Source organism: Silene latifolia, chromosome 10 (genome assembly GCF_048544455.1).
Source record: "Silene latifolia isolate original U9 population chromosome 10, ASM4854445v1, whole genome shotgun sequence".
NCBI classification, from domain to species: domain Eukaryota; kingdom Viridiplantae; phylum Streptophyta; class Magnoliopsida; order Caryophyllales; family Caryophyllaceae; genus Silene; species Silene latifolia.
The window spans coordinates 142,649,498-142,666,885 of NC_133535.1; the positions used below are offsets into that span (position 1 = coordinate 142,649,498).

The window sequence follows — 17,388 nt, forward strand, 5'->3', positions numbered from 1 at the left end:
GTGAACGCAGTTACTCAACAGTTCGCAAGCAGCAGAAAACCACAGAAGCATGCAGGAGATCTATACAGAATCGTCTAGGGGGCAGGAGAGAGCATTGGAGAATACAACACTAGGTTCAACAATGAGAAGGTAGCAGTACGGGAGTGTGATGTCTCGACAACAGTAGAAGCCTTCAGAAGAGGCCTGCACCACGACTCCGACCTATACAAGCAGCTAACTATGCATCCCTGCCACAGTTTTGAAGCAGTGCAGGAAAAGGCAGCTGTCGCGGTCAGATTGGAGGAAGATATTCTAGCCAGAGCCAGCTTACAGAGCACACCAAGTATTTATAGTACCTCAGCCGTGGAGAAATCAGGAAGAAAGCAAACCACCAGCAAGAAGGACGAGAGATACAAACCATATGGGAGGGGAGTTAACAGAATCGAGGAAAATCAGCTACTCCCCACTCTGGCAGAATATGGGTTCACTACAGGTATCGTAGGAATCTTGAAGGCACTCAGGGAGATGGGAGATGGAGTCAGGTGGCCAAACCCACCAGTAGGAGAGCAAGCTTGGAGAAAAGATAGCAAGAAGAAGTGTGAGTTCCATCGTGATATCGGACACAACACCGAGGACTGCTACACATTAAGAAGAGAGATCAAGCGCCTGTATGAACAAGGAAAGCTGAGCCACCTATTACCACATGGGGGCAAGCAGCAAGATAAGGTAGGCTCCGCCGAGCCGGCAGATCCACCCACATGCACCAAAATTATAAACGTGATAACAGGCGGCTCAGACTTAAGCGGTCTGAAATACTCAGCAGCTAAGAGACATGCCACCGAGATCAAAGGAGATAAGCCAGCTAATTTTTGCAGAATTTCTCACAGTGATCTGCCAGCGGTCAGCTTTGATGAAGGAGATACATACGATGAACGAGAACATCATGACGCACTTATTATCACCTTATCAATGGCCAATTGCACAGTTAGAAAGGTCTTGGTTGATACAGGAAGCTCGGTCAACCTAATCATGCTGAAAACTATAGAAAATATGGGATTCAGCGAGAAGGATTTGCAGAAGAAGACTATTCCGCTAGTAGGCTTCAGTGGAGAAACAGGCCAGCTCACTAGGCGAGATAGTCATCCCAACCTATGTGGGAGGAGTCAACAAACAAGTTAGGTACCTGGTTATAGACGGCCCCTCCACCAATAACGTCATCTTGGGAAGACCATGGTTACACCAGATGAAAGCGGTCCCCTTAACCTACCCCCAGTGCATAAAATTCCCCACACCATGGGGAGTAGAGACAATAAGAGGAGATCAGGAGGAAGCTAGAGGCTGCTATAAAAGAGCACTCAAGAGAACTGCCAGCCCTCCCGCATAGCAATTACAGAAGCAGCCTATCCAGGACAAATACGTCGAACCTCCAGCAGAAGAGCTGGATCAAATCAACCTGGATAAGTTTCACCCAGAACGAACCGTGCTCATTGGAGCAGGATGCACATGAAGCTTAAGACAGCAACTAGTCAAGTTCTTACAAGATAACATGGATTGTTTTGCGTGGTCACACGATGACATGATAGGAATAGATCCGTCCATCATAACACATAAGCTTAGTGTGGACCCAAAGTGTAAGCCCATTCAGCAGAGAAGAAGAAAGTTCGCAGCGGAGATAAATAAGGTGATCAACCAGGAAGTAGATAGCCTGCTGGCAGCAAAGAAGATAAGAGAAGTAAAATATCCAGAATGGTTGTCCAACATAGTGGTGGTACCTAAGAAGAATGGGAAGTGGAGAGTATGTGTGGATTTCACCGATCTCAAGAAAGCATGCCCTAAAGATCCATTCCCGCTGCCTCATATTGATGCAATGGTGGACGCAACAGCCGGACATGAGATGTTAACATTCCTGGACGCATGGAGCGGATACAATCAGATCAAGATGGATCCTGCAGATCAAGAGAAGACAACATTTATGTCCGAAAGAGGAATATATTGCTTCAACGTCATGACATTCGGCCTAAAAAACGCAGGCTCCACATATCAAAGGCTGGTTAACAGAATGTTCAAAGAACAGATAGGAAGAACAATAAAGGTGTATATTGATGACATGGTGGTGAAATCAGAGAAGGCCAAAGATCACATGCGGCATCTGGCAGAAACATTCAACACCCTCAGAGAATACAAAATGAAGCTAAATCCATCTAAGTGCACCTTCGGAGTATCCTTTGGCAAATTCTTAGGCTATATAGTAACCCAAAGAGGAATTGAGGCCAACATCGAGCAGATCAGAGCCGTCTTACAGCTGGAATTACCTGAGAAGCCTAAAGATGTTCAAAGACTAGCTGGAAAGGTAGCAGCCCTGAACAGGTTCATTTCAAGATCTTCAGACAAATGCAGGCTGTTTTACGACATACTAAGGAAAAGCCAGAAGTTTGAATGGACCTCTGAGCACGAGCAAGCCTTGAGAGTCAAAGCATTACCTCGGCAAAGACCCGCCGCTATCAAAGCCGGAGCCAGCAGAACCATTATTCATATACCTAGCCGTCACAGAAGTGGCAGTGAGTGCTGTCCTGGTCAGAGAGCAAGAAAAGGAGCAGAAGCCAGTATACTACGTGAGCAAGTCTCTGCTGCCGGCAGAGACCAGGCAGAATGTCCAAATGATCTGTACACCTTAGTGGGTATGATATCCAGTATGACCCCAGAACAGCAATCAAATCACAAGCACTGGCCGACTTCGTGTCAGACTTCAGCCCAACCATCCAGAATCTGGCAGATACAGAGATCCTCACCTTAGAGGGAAGCAAGGAGGTAGAAGTTTGGCAGATGCATATTGACGGAGCCTTCAACCAAAGGGGCGCAGGAGTAGGATTAATCATGCGGTCACCACAGGGAGACCTGATAGCACAAGCAGTAAGATGTGAATTCAAGGCAACCAACAATGAAACAGAATACGAGGCCTTGATATTGGGAATGAAGCTAGCCCTGGAATTAGGGGTCAGACACCTACACATATCCAGTGACTCTTTGCTAATAGTTAACCACGTTAATGATGAATTCATAGCCAGAGACTCAAAGATGATTGCATACTTGAAAATAGCGAAGGAATTAAAAGAAAATTTCGCAACTTGCAAGCTTAAGCAGATCCCCAGAGATCAGAACGTGTAGGCAGACGCCTTAGCAACTCTGGGGGCAACATTTATACCAACAGAGCTATCTAGCATTCCAATAGCACATATGCTGGAGCCTTCCATCCAGAAAGCAGATGAGGTAGACAGAGGTGAACAGGAGGATCCACAGAATGAGAAAGAAATCCACGCAATTACAGAGGAAGGTGAAAGCTCCCAGCCAAACAGGCAGACGCCTGACCAAACCACCAAACAAGCAGGCGACTGGCGCACACCTTACCTAGACTGGCGGCACCATGGCAAGTTACCAGATGACAAGAAGGAAGTGAGAGCTTTCAGAGTAAAGGCCTCCAGGTTCATACTTATTGATGATATATTATACAGAAAATCGCTAGCATGTCCCTACCTACGGTGCCTGGACAAGGAAGAAGCACAGACTGTGTTGCATGCTCTCCACAGTGGCGAATGTGGAAACCATGCAGGGGAGTCTGGCAAATAAAGCCCTCAGATAGGGATACTATTGGCCTACAATGAAGGCAGATGCAGCAGAATACGCACGGAAATGTGACGCCTGCCAGCGCTCAGCACCCATGATTCACTAGTCAGCAGAGCCCCTGCACCCTATCATTTCTCCCTGGCCATTCACGGCATGGGGCATGGACATAGTAGGCCCTCTACCACGGGCCACAGGAAACAGAACCTGGATGTTAGCAATGACAGATTACTTCTCCAAGTGGATAGAGGCAGAAGCATTCACGGAGATAAAAGATAAACAGGTCATTTCGTTCATAAAACGAAACATCATTTGCAGATTTGGTGTCCCATCAGAAATCATACGTGACAATGGCTCACAATTAATCTCCAACGATACCAAGGGATACTGTGCCAGGTGGAACATCACCTTAAAAAAGTCAGCACCTAGGACTCCAAAGTTCAACGGACAAGCTGAATCCAGCAACAAAATCATTATGGATAATCTGAGAAGGAGGTTACAGGAGTTAGGAGGCAAGTGGGCAGATGAATTGCCACTAGTGTTATGGTCAGACAGAACGACACCAAAGATAGCAACAGGTCAAACACCCTTCAGCCTGGTGTTTGGCGCAGAAGCAGTCATTCCGTCAGAAGTTCTAGTTCCCACTCACAGGTATGAAAATATGACGAGGGAACTGAACAATACAGAGATGACCAAAAGCTTGGACACAATTGACGAGATGCGAGCAAGCGCAAAAATACGCTTGGCTGCCTACACACAGTCAGTGGCCAGGAGTTATAACAAAAATGTAAAAGTCAGGCTCCTGGAGGTAGGAGACCTTGTTCTCCGAGAGGTGTTTCAAAACACCAAGAATCGAAAAGCAGGCAAATTCGCCTACAAATGGGAAGGACCATACCAGGTAGAAGGAGTTATTGGCCATGGTGCATACAGACTGATGACTATGGACAGTCAAACCATACAACGCCCATGGAACATACTTCACCTGAAGAGATATTACTTTTAATAATAAGTAGACATTAGATTTCAGAATAATGTACTGTGAGAAGCCAAATCATTTTTAAAGATAAAATAAAAATCCGGTAGTAGGCATACTGCCAATTCCACTCTTATTTTTGGTGTCTTTAGTTATTTTTGAGACTTTAAATTACTATTGGATGGTGTGGTCTGGCAGCGTTCTGGGACCACAATTGCTCTGGTACCCCTTGAGATGGCGACATGTACTTCACATCATTCTAATAGATTTTATTATTTTCAGGCTTCTCTAAATACATCACTTTGAATCCTAGTGTCTATGGTACTTTGAAAGGATGTCTAGCAGGACTGTCAACTGCCAACGCGGGGTGACAAGGCACATGGCACTCCAACATGCCTAACCTATTTTCTCCACAAGGAGCACCCTCACCAGGCGGATTGTGGAACATACGAAAAGGAGCCTGGTTGACAGCTGAATACGCTTATCCAGCTACCCCTGATACCACCCCCTGGACGTAGCTCGCACTAATCGCCATTAATCAGGGCCCCAACATGCATGCACAAACAAACATGGAACGTAGGGATATCTGCGCTACCATAATCCTGCAACGTCTCCATTGGTCCTAGAATGACGATAAACTTGCCTCAATGACGCCCCTGTTGGCTTAAAACGAGATGAACACACCTTGCGTCATGAACAAGGTTAAGTAGTCCAAAATTGCGGCATACGCCTAAATCAGCCATCCGGCTGACACGGCAGCTAGCTTAGTCTGGATCAGCTTTTTCAGGCTGACCAGGCTGGTCTAAATCAGCCTCCAAGGTTAACACGGCCACTCCTCCTTACATTGTGGCATACGCCTAAATCAACCATTAGGCTGACACGGCAGTTAGCTGAGTCAGGACGTTAGCCTTTTCAGGGTGACAGGACTCGCCTAAATCAGTCAAGCAGGCTGACACGGCAAAAACTTCCTAAAACAGGGAAGATAAACAACAAAACACATGATATGTAAGCTAAAGCCTTGCCAGACTATGGCAAGGGGCATTTTCAAAATATGGCCAAAAGTACGGCCCAAAGTTTAAACCGCCACCTGGGCGGGGCAACCACAAAAGAACAAGTTTAACAACTTACAAAGTCTGCCACCTCTGGGCCAGACTACCAAACGTTCACTGAAAAAAAAAATTTATTGTCGGTCACATTGATGACCTCCACCTCTGGCATCTCTTCTGCCTGCTGACCTCCCATCTCAGGTACCGCACCAGCTTGCATATCCTCAGCCGCCATAGCTCCCTGAGCTCCGTCAAGAAAGATCCCGGGACATTCCAAAGATCACCCCCAAAGCACTGCTCGGCCAATGCGGAGAATTCACCTCACCAACTTCAGGCATCAGCACGCTCAGATCAGGTTGGGTGGGGTAGAGCATCTCCAGCTGCTTCTCCTCTTCCTCTATGGCCTGCTGGGTGGGAGCCTCCTCGAGGGCAACACGCATCCCGCTGATCTTTCCTCGCCAGGTGGCATAGACAACAACGTTGGTGGCCAGAGAGATCAGCTCACTGATCTTCTCCTCAAAATGCTTAAGAGAGTCAGAGAAAGTGCTGCACACCGCCTGGGTTCGAGCTAGCTGATCAGCCCCTTCCTTCAACTTCTTCTTGGTGACAAAGAAGCTCGCCTTTCAACTCCACCACGCGCTCCTTCGTATCAACCCGCTTTGTGCCGATCCGCACATCTTCTTGACTCCCGGTTCTTGGCGCTGGTAGCACGGCTGGTGGTCTGCACTATGTTGATCATCTTCCTGTTATAAAGTGCAGACTGAAGAGTATGGGGCAGGAATAATCGGAAGTCAGCAAAAGAGTTAAGAAGCAGAACTTGAGCAAGAAGCAGACGAACAAACAGGTAGAAAACGAAGAATACTTACCATGAAGGCATTATGCACGTCATTCTCAGCCATCTCCTCTGGGGAGAACTCCGAGAATGTCTCCTTAACAGGAGGGAAGAGCAACTGGTCAATCTCCTGCCAGTATGACACCTTGTCCACATTCCCGAAGCCCTCTGGGAAGTGAACAGTAATGCCTCCGCTGGATGAAGCGCGAGGACTAGCAGGAGGAGTGAGCGGATGACGAGACATCGGATTAACTTCCAAGGGCTCTGGCGCAGCTGAACTGGAAGCTGCGGGAGGAGTCTGAAAAGAGGCAGCAGGAGCACTCCTCTTGGAGGCAGAGGCCACATCAGGGCTGGCAGAAGGTCTCTTTCTTTTAGCACTTTGGAGGATGAGTTCCAATTGATCAACTTTTGAACCTGCAAACACATATAGCCTCAGGCGACAGAATGCTTAAAACATCAGCAGAAATAGCATGCGAATGAAAGTGGTTCTAGAAGCCTTACCAGAAGACATACTGTGGGCTGATTGAGGAGGATTGGAGGAGGAAGCAGGTGAAAAATCAGGGAGCAGGTCTGGGAACTTTCTTTCAGATTCAGAGATGCTGAACAGCTTGCTGCAGGCAGGGATCTTGGCGCCAATACGGGTAAGGTCACAAGGGCCTGCACGAAGACGATGAAGTAAGCTAGTAAGCAGCAAGATAAAATAAATCAGGTGACAGGAAGGCTACTTACTCGAAGTCAGAACCCATTTCTCGAAAATATAATCAGCAGGAGGCTGGATGGAGTCCTTCCTCACGTAGAAGAAGTCCTCAAACCATTTCTCATCACGGGATTTTGAAGCATGTTTGAAGGGAGCCTCTCCATTGCCCCGGAATGAGAAATGACCCCTGCCCAGGGATCTGATGCTGTACATGTGGGCTAGATCGCCCAGAGTGACATGTTTACCAGTGCTCTGACCAACGGCCAGAGAATAGAGAAGAACTCTCCAAATGGCAGCAGAAATTTGTGCCATGGCAAAGTTGTTGGTGAAGATGAAGTCTTGAATAAGTTTAGGGAAAGGAAAACGGAGACCATATCTAAACGGGTACAGGTAGAAACAAACCCACCCTGGACGGAGGGCGTCAGCTTTTTGTCCCGGTCCAGGGATGGCGATATCCACCCCGTCGCCAAGTCCAAGCAGATTCTTGATCATAGGAATATCGGCCGGAGTTAAGGCGGAATCACAGTCGTGTGGATGCTTAAAAAGTCCCCGAGAAGGGAAAGTGGGGTCAAGATTACGGTCGGAGGGTGTGGGGGTTGACGAAGATTGTCGAGTTTTACCCATGGTGGAGAGAGAAAATGAAAATTAAAGAAGGAAGGAGGAAGGATTACCTGATGAAGGAAACGGAGGAAGAGGATCAGTGAAGCCGGCGAGGAATTAAGGAAAAGGAAGGTTGAGGGTTTAAGAGAGAAGAATTTTTTGAAATGATTTGGGATTAATGAGGGTGGAAGATGGACGTTGGAGTTATAAAGAGGAGAGAGGGAGTTGGGTGCGAGAAAAGAGGAGAAGGGCGGCTAAAATGATGGATTGCATGGGAAGGACTAAAAAGGACGGCGTAGGGTTTTTAGCATTTGGTTACGTAAAATTCCTTGCTCGCTACTTGAAAGCGTACTTCACAAGAAATTTGGGGCAAACTGTTTGGGCTAAAAATAGCATGATAAAGAAGGCCCACTTAACAAGGTAAAGGTTATGGAAGAAGTGATAAGGAGGAAGGAAGCCCGCGGTTGGAGAAAGGGGGAACGGGCTCAAGGAAGATTGGAAGCCCATCGTAGAAAGCGTCTGCATTAAGGAAAGGAGTGTCAGGGAGAAGTTAGGGAGATCAGGGAGAATTGGCAAGGGAGTCCGGGTTTGGAAAGAGTCCTTATGGAAATTATATTCCCTTTCCATATTCAAGGTAGGACATAACTAGGGTTCTTACCCTATAAATAGCCAAAGGAGCATGTCAAGAAGGGATTCATTCAACACTTCGGCATTCGCACATTCACATTCAAGAACACATCAACACCACGTCATATTATTATACTCAGATATACATTCGTACGAGATCTTGCAGGACAGGCACCTAGCGCCAGCAAGAATAACATTACGTAGATATTGTAACCACCCTCCTATTCATATAGTGCAATACTTGGCAGGGTACCGTCCCTCCCGCGGTTGTTCCCACATTGGGTTTTCCGCGTCACCAAAATTCACGTGTCAATTTACATTACGCACTTTATTTTCCTATTTACTTATTGACATACGAACGATCTAACAATCGACCAACGAGTAGGACTACATTGACCCTAATTAATCGACTTGGGTAAAAATACCTAAACAATATCAATATATCATTGTACAGAACTTCTTCCTATCAAATCCTCTGCACATTCTCAGGTTAGACGTTCTTCCTGTTGCTCTCACTTCCTGTAGTATTGGTTGTTAATTGATAAAGTTATAATTTTCATCTTCCCATGAACTGTTATTTTATGATTTCCCAAAATTCGACATGCCATTGTTTTAGAACGGATATTTTTTCTCTAAATATTTGTATCAACTAGAATCTAATAGCGCTATGTTATGATTTGAAGCGGTTGCACTGCGTTATTTACTTACATGGATTCACATCTTCATATGGGGTTTTAGTATTAATGTTTCTTCGGATGTTTGTTACTTTATGGGTGGCGTTCAATTGAATTACAACGGGTAGACTTTGTCGGCTTTGCGTTTGATCGATTCTATGTAATGCAGGTTGTATTTTAATTCAGTGAAATGATTTATCTTGGCGTGGATTTGGGTCAATTCTAAGTAATGCAAGTAGACGAGGTAGTGTTTTAATGCACCTTTATTTTCAATATTTTTGATGATTTTGAGTGTAACAATATAGACTTTGATACTAAAATCAGATATAATGATATGTTTAGCAATTTCCCAATCTTATTTGAATATTGTAAAAATTTTGATATAAAAAGGTCTTTACAATGGTATTTTCATTTGACAATGCAATTATACAAATAATGTTTATTAAAATGCAGAGAGGGATGTAAAAATAAAACTTATCATGAAGTTTCTAATTTTAAATCAATAAGTTCTATTCCATAGTTATTTCCAAACTTGATTGTGAAGAGATAAATGTAAGAAATTTGGTTACATAATTTTTCAATAAACGGAATTTCTAAAACTTATATGTAAATTTGTGGAGTGATGAATTGATGATCCACCTATTTACCTAACATACAAAGCTTGAAGCCTGCAATTAAATTGATGACAAGTAGAGACTAATAATCTAATGCTAACTATGCAAATTTGAAGCTTTTGAGCGACCTTTTCTATCTCTCTCATCCCAGTTAGTGTAAGCTACAAATTTGAGAGCCATTATCACATATTATTCCAATGTTTAAGGCTTTAAGCACTTAGCTCTACTTGAAAAAAAAAATCACAGGATTCCTTTTGCAGATATGATTATGGAGTAAGATATATAAACTTAAGATTAAGAGTTAGTTTCACTATCATATCTGTGATATATAGTCTTTTACTTTGAAGTTGTCGTATTTTCGATTACTGTTTTGCTAATAAAAGAGATGATTTCCTTGGATATTGTTTTTCATTTATTCTAGAGTAAATGATGTTATTAGATTTGTCTTATAGTTCAACAATTCGTGATCGTTTTTATTTTATTTTTTCTTGTGTTAAATTTACAGGTCGGATAAAGCCATCCAATTGTAAATGTCGCATATAGGAAATTGAAGATTAGAGAAAGAATTGAACTAATTAATAAACCCACTAACATAACTTGCCTTTTAATTCTTTACTTAACACAATCCATTTATTTATATGGAGTATATGTTAATGTGAATGCCTGAGAACCAAAAAATTTCGACTTCATTCCAACATAAAGAAACAAGGAACTGTCGTATGCCATGAGAGTAAATGTCGGTAGTCGGTTTTACGCACTACAACAACATCAACATCCTATGCAAGCAAGAATCAAAGTTAACGAAGAGTAAGAAGGAACTGTCGTATTTCCGTAAAAAGTTATGGAAAAGGTCTGTCAAGTTGTATCGCTCTTAGGTGATAGGATACGTTATACGTATCCAACAAACGTACATTTAAACTTTTAATCTTTCTACTCATGTTTACTCTGATCATTCTAATGGATTTCTTAGATGTATTTGTGTGCCCGGAAGTTTTAGTTTACCCATTATCTTGAGCAATTATAAGTTCATAAAATTGTAATTTATGAATTTTGTGATTTTAGCAATTGGTAATTTTCAGAATTCAGCAAGCAAGTATAATTTGCTCACAAATTTAAGTTACCAACATTATATACGAGATATGAAAAATTATCAACATGATAGGAGCATATGAGATATGAGTTTTACCATGATGGTGGCTTATCACAGATAAGGGGTCGTTTGGTTACCCACTAAACAACACAGGAATTTAAATTCATGTGTGTTTTAGCAGGATTTACCCTGGAAGGGTCCGGCTTGATTATCGAGTAATAAGGGTATCTAGCTCAATAAATTAGGAAAAAGTGTAAACGAATAATAGGAAGGAGTTAAGTATAACTAAGAGCAAGTCCAATGGTAAGCTAGTACCTACTAGCTTACCTTTGCCATATAAAATTTTAAGCTACAAAATTTTTGAGCTAACAATGCATTTCAATGGTTTGGCTTAATTTTTCACTAGCCAAATTGGACCCGCATTTTAAGATACTAACTTTTTATTGGTTGTTTCCTTGTGGTAGGTCCATTTAACCAAATTCAAGCAACTAGCTTAATGAAGCTAGTAGCTTAAACAAAGCTAATCTATAAGGACATTTCCAATGGCTTGGCTACTAGCTTGCAATTTTAAAAAATTGCAAGCAAGTCCCTAAGCCAAACCATTGGACTTGCTCTAATGTCGTTTGTATTTCTTTTATAAGCTGATCACCAGTTCGGTGTATACAATTGAATATTTGGGAAAATAAGAGGTAAATTGTCTATGAATGATGAATAAAAACCGTGTCCTTTACAATCGTTAGACCATGCTATTTATAGTCTTCAAATATTAACGTTGGATGCAACCTCAACGTTCCTCTTGACTGTTGGAGCTGTTAGCTGAAAAATAGGGCACATTCCCTATTAATCCGCTTGACTTAGTCTTCCTCAACAACTTCCTAATCTTCTCCTTTTGCACGTTGTGGTTTATGGAAGTGGCATGTTCTTGTGGTTGGACTTGGTCTTCCGTGATAATAGGGCATGTGTATAACTGTCTTGCTCGTTTGCTGATCAACCATCCTGCTGGAGAGTTCCATCAGGCTTAGGGCTGTCAATGATATGAGCCGGCTCGTTGAGCCCTCGGAATCTGCTCGGTCAAAGCTCGGCTCGTGCTCGGTCAAAACGAGCTCGAGCCGAGCTTGGCTAAATACGAGCCGAGCTTGGCTAAATACGAGCCGAGCCTGAGCTCAGCAAGGCTCGGCTCGGAAGCTCGTTTGGGCTTGTTTATAAATTTTTTTTGTATAATAATCTTTATATTGTAGTATTATTTTTATTTCAAATTATATGTTATTTAGACATTTTTATAAGTATATCATGATATAATATTTTTTACTATTTTATACTTTAGTTATTTTTCAAAAATATTTATATTTAGTTAGATTTAAAAGGTGAGATAGAGAAAATATATAATGACAAAACGAGCTCGATTCGAACTCGAGCTGGGCTCGAGCTTCAATTTTTTAGGCTCGACGAGCTTCGAGCCGAGCCCGAGCTAAAAAATTTGAGCCGAGCCCGAACCCACCCGAGCTCGAGCTCAGCTCGGCTCGTTTACACCCCTAATCAGGCTATCTTAATATTGCTATTAGGCCTTTCTTCCTGGGTCTTAATAGCTTATTTATCCTCTGGTGTTCTTCTCCTGTCAAATAGTAACTATACTTGCCCGGACTCTGGTTGCCCCAATCAGCCTAATAAGGTCAGACTAAATTAAAGTCAGGCCAGGCTAAATTGAGCCTAACAATGTGAATTGCAAAATTGGCGAGTTCCCATGAATTCCAATTCCTCCATAATGGAGGAAGTGGCTTACCTATCATGTGTTTTATGACTTCCTAGGCAATACAATTTCCTATATACAACCAAACGAGACTCCTAACATTATACCTCCAGTGGTACAATAGTATCATACAACCAAGTTATATCTTATCGAGCTTATGTGTAATTTTTTTGAGCTTTCTTAAAGTTAATTTTTTTTATGTTTAAGTAAGTGAGTTCAGAAATTTTATGATATAGCTCGACTTCTTTAAAACAAAACTCGAAAATTTTATTATATAGCTCGGATTCTAGAACATACAACTGGGTACAACTGGTTGTAGGATCTATTAACTGCTTACGGAATTGCTTTGGTTAAAAATGTGGGATACATTTGTAGACATTATATGAGGTACATCATACATGTGTACACAATTTGTCTTTTATAATTTTACTGGGTTCTTTTATCACGGTTGTTCCGGGTGTAATTTCGGAGCAGTTTTGTGACCACGTAAGCTTGTAGAATGATGTCGTTGCTTGTCTCTTCCTTTCACTCTCTCCTGTAAAGATGAACAAACTGAGGGCTCGGCTTGGGGCCGAACGTACTCACTCCGACGCTCAAGTCAGTAAACTTAAAGAGATAAGTTGTATGTTACTTGGCAAGATATATTGTAGAGAGATAAGGGAGTTTATACCAGATTATTGGATGATTTTCGGATCCTTTTCTCAATGAGAGAAGTGGAGTATTTATAGACTTTCACCTTTTGTCACGTAGTGGCCAAGTGGCAGAGCAGGTGGAAAGACTATCCTACCCTCGGCCGAGGGACCCGTGGCAGGCCGGCAGGCCTGGTTGACTCCATGCCGAGGGGACTGGATGTGAGTACGCGGATATGCCTCTCGGCCGGCTAGTTGCCTAGCCGAGACCCAAGTGACAGGCCGACAGGCTGCGTTGGTTACGTCGTTAATATGTTGACTTGCTGTCTTTTAGCTTTGACCTTGCTCAATATGTTGACTCGGTCAGCGGGTGCAGAATATGCCCCATCAATTTGCCCCCAGCGTAGTCTATGTCGTGGTATGGACTCTGATGCGTGTTGAGCGTATTCTGCGCATGTTGAACTTCTTCCTCGGCTTGGTTCTGTTTAGGCCGTACCATATCCCCCCTCCACATGGTTGTGTAATGGACATCCAATGTGGAAAAGAAAAAAGGCGCTGGCCGAGACCAAGGTTGAGAGCGCCGTGTGCTTTTGATTGCCCCCGGCCGGCGCTGCCAAGCTTGGTTGATCAGCTGGCCGGTGGCAAGTAGATACCAGGAGCGTGTCGAAGAAGATTCGTAACTGTATGTCGATTGACATTCCGTGGCTGCATGCTTGACACGTGGCCTGGTGTCGGTTGGTGGACGCTTCATGGGCTTCGCCCTGATTGGTCCGCTTCATGGGCTTTGCTCTATAAATAGAGTAGTGTGCCCTCTTTTTGACTTGCAAACTTCATTTCTTCAAAAAACTTTCTCTCTCTAGTTTCTTTCGAAGCGTTTCTTTCTCTCTCTAATTCTCGAAGCGTTATTCGGCGTAACACTTTCTTCCAAGGTAAACAAACAAATTTTTTTCAACTTTTATTTGTTAAGTATTTATTGTCACCATGTCTTCTCATTGATGCTCAACCCGCACCTCTGCGGGGGGGGACTGTCGCGTCTTGATGAACAGGAGCCACTGGTTGTCACCCCGATAGGGTTTGGGGGTCCCAAGTCGCCGTCTCCTGAAATTGATGAGAAATTTTTGGAGGGTTTTGATGATGACGATGATGAGGCGACCCATTCTGATTCGGAGAGGCCGCATCTCTTGTGGCACGGCGACGCCTGCTCGATCAATCCTGATCGCGTTTGGACAAATAAGTTCGCCTCTGTCTCCGGGCCTGAACTTTTTGAAGATCATTACTCCTTCGGCAGGGGGTATAGAATAATTGTCCCTGAGGGTGATCAGGCCGTCTGTTGCCCTCCCAAAGGTTGTATCGGCGTGTACATCAGACACCTGGAGTATGGGCTCCGGTTTCCTCTTAATGAACACGTTGCTGCCATAATTAAAGCTATGAATGTCGCCGTGGCACAACTGCATCCGTTGGCCATTAGGACGATCGTTGGCTTTGTATGGTTTTGTTTGTTTAAGAGGGAGGCCCCAACGGTTAACCTGTTCCGCCGGCTCCACCATCTTCGGCAGACTACTCTAGGCGGCCCGGGGTGGTACAACATACAGACCGAGTCGGGTTACGCGACCGTCACCAAGCTGACATCTTGCAAGGACTGGAAGGGGCGGTGGGTATACGTCGAGGTTCCGGAGGACTATCCACTGCCCCGGTCCTTCCAGAGCCGCGTCAATTTGCGGTGTGAGAGTAAGGGGGAGCATGACAGATATGTCTCCCGTAATAAAATTAAGATGGACGCCATGAAGGTCTATCTTAAGGATGTTGAAGTGCGGGCCATGAACATGTTCGAGGCGACGAAAGATGGCACTCCGAAGGGGTGGATGCCTCCGACGCAGATCGTCCTTCAAGACGAGCCGCTTTGTCACGTCGGCCTCATACCGGCCCTCGGCCAGGGTGAGTAGGGTCGGTGTGAGACCCCTCTTTTTATGCTTTGATGTTTTAGCCTCGGTTTACTTCTTTTGTTTAACTCCTGCTTTGTTTCTTTTGCAGATCGCTTCGGTCAGGATCTCTCTGTCTCCATCCTAAAAAGGCTAGGACTTGACCAGGACGGGAAAGTTGTTGAGCTGCATCCTAAGGCCGCGCGACGTGATCGCAGACCGGCTCCGCACGAACTTATGGAGCAGGCGATGAAGGCAATGGATGTGGCGGCGACTCAAGCGGAGATTGGCGGTAACGTGCCGCGCCGGAGACCAAAGACAACGTCTACGGCGGCTACGGCGTCAACTCCAACTCAATCTTCAATCCCCGTAGTCCAAAAGGAGCAGGTGGTCGTCGATGTTGATGAGGAGGTCACCGTTGTGGAGGGTCCTCCTCCTTCAAATAAGAGAAAAGAGGCAACGCCCGTCGCTTTATACGAGGCCGGGAAAGAAAAGGGGTCAGCCGGCCCTCTGTCCAAGAAGGCCAAGACTGGTACGGATCTAACCCATGACTCGGATTTAGCAGGTTCATTAGGCATTCCTGATGACAGGCTTTCTGATATGTCAATGAATGTTGACATGGTTGCTTTGTCTGGGTTTTTTATAGATCCGCCGTCGTCGGCTGCTGTTCTCACCGAACGGCAATTGGAGAAGCAGCCTGTGCAGACGGGCGACAAAAATGTCACCGCCGATTCCTCATCCCAGAAGGCTTCCTGTGTTCAGCTCAGGGAGGACGGCGTAAAGTTGGCCAAAAGGCTGGTGAAGTGGGCTGAGCTAGCCGGCACTCAATTTATTGAGCAAGAAAAGATTATGGCTCAATCTGCCCCTGCGCTCGAACGGCTAAAGCTTGAGCTTGCCGCTGCTAAGAAGGAGGCCGCGAGGACGAAGAAGGACTTCCAGGCCGCCATGAAGGACTTCCTCGCGGCTGAGCGAAAGCTTAAGGAGGAAGCTGAGAAGCTGGTCCTGGCCGAGAGAGCCAAGGTTGAGTCGGCGTTGGTTGATGTCGCCAAGCTACGGGAGGAGAAAACCAAATTTGAGGGCGGCTATAAGACCATGGTCGAGCAGAGGGGAAGATGGAAGGACCTGCACGGCGCCGAGGCGAAGGAGCATAAGAACACAAAGGCTATCCTTGCTCAGAGGGAGAAGGATATTGAGATGCTTAAAACCGTCATCATCCCTAACATGTGTGCTCAGTACCGGGACCAGGCTGAAGATGCTACCAGGGATGTGATTAAAGAGCTCCTTCCTGAAGGTACCTTCCCGTGGCAAGATTTTGACCGGCTTCTTGATGAGAAGGCGGTTATTGCGGAGGCCAAGGCTGCGGATGAGGCGAAGGCGGCGAAGGCTGCTCAGGAGGCTGAGGCCAAGGCGGCCAGGGAGGAGGCTGAGAGGGCAAAGGCAGGTGAAGCTGCCAAGTCGTCTTCTGGGCCGCCCACTGTTGGTGATGCTGCTACCGCTGCCGGTGGCGAGCAGAAATAGGCATAGGGAGACGGGCGGTCGTCACCAGATTCACCCGGCCCTTCGGACAGCTTCAGCTGTTCGGGGGCCAACTATTGAGCCTTTCCTCCCTGCCATCCTTTTGGCGCTTCATGTCTTGATGTCTGTAACCTTTTGTCGTACCTTTTGTTTTTGTTAACCTTTGGTAGGTTGTGTTTAGGCTATCCCTATGGGGACGGCCGTCGTCTGTATTCTCCTCACCTGTAAACATTTTAATGAAATTTGTTTAATTTGCCTTCGGCTTGGCCGAGGCTTTGATCCTCCATTCAGTTGTCTTATTACGTTTCAACATATTGAGCGCTTTTTCGTTTTTACTTTCGGCTTGGCCGAGGCAGTTAGAATGCGCATCTCAATTGTACTTAAACGTTTTTTAACATGTTGGCATGTCGGTCGGTTCCTCCTCCACTCCCGGTCTTAGCCGAGGCGGTCAGATTTGCGCTTCCCAACCGCCGTTGTGAACATGTTAGCGTATCGGTCGTTGTGTCCCCGTCGCTCCCGGCTTTGGCCGAGGTAATCGGGGTTACGGCTCGACAGCGTTCGTATCTGTAGACATATTGATCGCTTCCTCTGTCACTCCCGGATTGGCCGAGACGACTAGAATTGCGTCTCAACTGTACTTATACGTTCCTATTAACGTATCGGTCGTTGTGTCCCCGTCACTCCCGGCTTTGGCCGAGGCAATCGAGGTTACGGCTCGACAGCGTTCGTATCTGTAGACATATTGATCGCTTCCTCTGCCAGGCCTTCGGTTGGCCGAGGCGACTAGAGTTGCGTCTCAACTGTACTTATACGTTCCTAAGCATGTTG

At 45.1% G+C, this 17,388-nt stretch overlaps 1 long non-coding RNA gene across 1 annotated transcript; it reads left to right on the forward strand.

Annotated features, from left to right (window-relative positions):
- Window positions 1-8,804: 8,804 nt before the first annotated feature.
- Window positions 8,805-10,396, forward strand: LOC141609261 (uncharacterized). Its single transcript, XR_012527324.1, has 3 exons — window positions 8,805-8,861; window positions 9,216-9,290; window positions 10,166-10,396. It is a non-coding gene; the product is annotated as an uncharacterized LOC141609261 (long non-coding RNA).
- Window positions 10,397-17,388: the final 6,992 nt, after the last annotated feature.